The sequence below is a fragment of the Sceloporus undulatus genome, chromosome 2 (genome assembly GCF_019175285.1).
Source record: "Sceloporus undulatus isolate JIND9_A2432 ecotype Alabama chromosome 2, SceUnd_v1.1, whole genome shotgun sequence".
Taxonomy (NCBI): domain Eukaryota; kingdom Metazoa; phylum Chordata; class Lepidosauria; order Squamata; family Phrynosomatidae; genus Sceloporus; species Sceloporus undulatus.
In genome coordinates, this window is record NC_056523.1 from 6,613,366 (window position 1) to 6,615,383 (window position 2,018).

A 2,018-nucleotide genomic window follows, 5' to 3' on the forward strand; every position below is an offset into this window, starting at 1 on the left:
GGCTACATTACTCCCCTAGTAGGCAGTGGGGTACATCTCCCCTCACACTCCTCACTGCAATATATATATATGTGCGTGTGTGTGCGCGTGCGTATGTGTGTGTGTTTTGCCCAAAATGCCTTCCAGGAGAGGCCTTTTTCCAAATCTAAGGCGGGGTACAGGCCGCCGCCAGTAGGTCCGCGGGGGAGCCGGAGCCTTCAGACGGCCCGACTCCCGCGCGGACCAAAAAAGAAGCTCCAAAATGGAGCTTCTTTTCAAGTCGCGTTTGCGACGTAGCGAGGCGCCAGGGGCGCGCTCGCTACGTCACAAGCGGCGCGACGCGTACGGACGCTCAGCGTCCGATACGCAAAGATGGCGCCGGCCATGTAGAAGGGCCGGCGCCATCTTGTACGGACTGAGTCCATACTAGGCACAGGGGCATCTATAAGAGACGCCCCTTTTTAAAAATGGGACGTCTGGAGGACGTCCCAAATGCCAGTTTAGAAAGCCCCTATGTTAGCATCCACTATTGTGAAAGAAAGCCGCTTGATTGACTCACCAGAAAGAAACTTAGTGAGGGTATCAGACAGTTGGGGGGACCATTTAACTCGGGTTAAACTGATATCGTTAGTGAAAACTGAGATCTTATCAAGAGGCAGAGTAAAATTTTCATAAAATTTTAAGCACAGGAGGGTTGGAAAATGGTCACTGTCAGGTCTGCTAACAATAGAAAACTTAGAAATGTGGGATATTAAATTTAGAGAGACCCCTACATAATCAAGAACCGATGGTCTGGCACCGACCCAATGGGTAAATTCGGCTGGGTGGTCATCCTTAAAACTACCATTCATGATAATCAGATTTAGTTCATTGAAGGTGCAAGCTAAACAAAGACCCTTGAAATCACAAAACATATCTTTAGATTTACGACACATTGTTGGGGGAATAACTGTAGGGGAAGGTGGTTGGCAATTGTATCTTGCGTACAGAGACACATCATCAGCACCAATTCTAGCACTGAAATTCCCTGCAACAATGAAGTTAGCTGTTGGAGCTTCAAACATCAAATCTTTAACAAAAGAATTAAGCTTGTTCCATACATTTTCTATCTTAGCACGGCCTTGAAGTGGGGGAATACACTGGTGCCTCGGGATACGAAATGACCGGGTTACGAAATTTCCGGGATACGAAAAAGTCGGATTGGGAAAAACTGTTTCGGGTTACGAAATATTTTTCGGGTTACGAAATTCATTTCGGCGCGAAATTCAAATGATGCAAAGTGCAGCTACAGGCTTTCCAGGGATTTCCAGGGCTAACGGAAAGCTAAGGGGGCTGGGTTAGGGGTTAGCTTTGGCGCGAATTTTGAATTTCGTTAGCAGCAGTGATTGGCTTGACAAATCAAGCTGATCATCTGGATTGGCTAACGAAATTGGGGGGTGGCCTGGATTCAAAAACAAAAGCCGTTTGTTTTTGATCTGCCCCTTTGTCTGGCCTGGTGGACTGTGTGAGGAAGAGTCTCTTCTGAGCTCTAACTCGTGAATCCACTGTTGGCTTGGACTTTTCCTGGCTTTTCTGCCTTTGGACTTTTTCTGGCTTTGACAGGTGTATTCTTCGGATCAAGACCGGCCATCAGGAACTTCTCTACAGGTAGGTGGATGGATTTTTACCTTCTTCTTGTGGGGTGTGAGAATGCTTTGCTGTGGGGTGGTGGTTTGCTTTCTTCATGGCTGTGCTGTTTTCAAAGTGTGGTGTGTGACTTTTAAAACTTTGGCCATGGTCACATGTGGCCAGAGAGTCTCACCATAGGGTGGCATTTTCTGATTTGGGGGTTTTGGCCTATGGGTTTGTGTTCTGGGGTGCTTTGGCCATGGCTGTGATGATTTGAGAGTGTGGGCATCGATTTTTGCAAGTTTGGCCATGATTTGATGTGGGCCAGACAGTGTGACTTTGGGGTTGCATGTTCAGATTTTGGGTTTCTGGCCTATGGGTTTGTGTTCTGGGGTGCTTTGGCCATGGCTGTGATGATTTGAGAGTGTGGG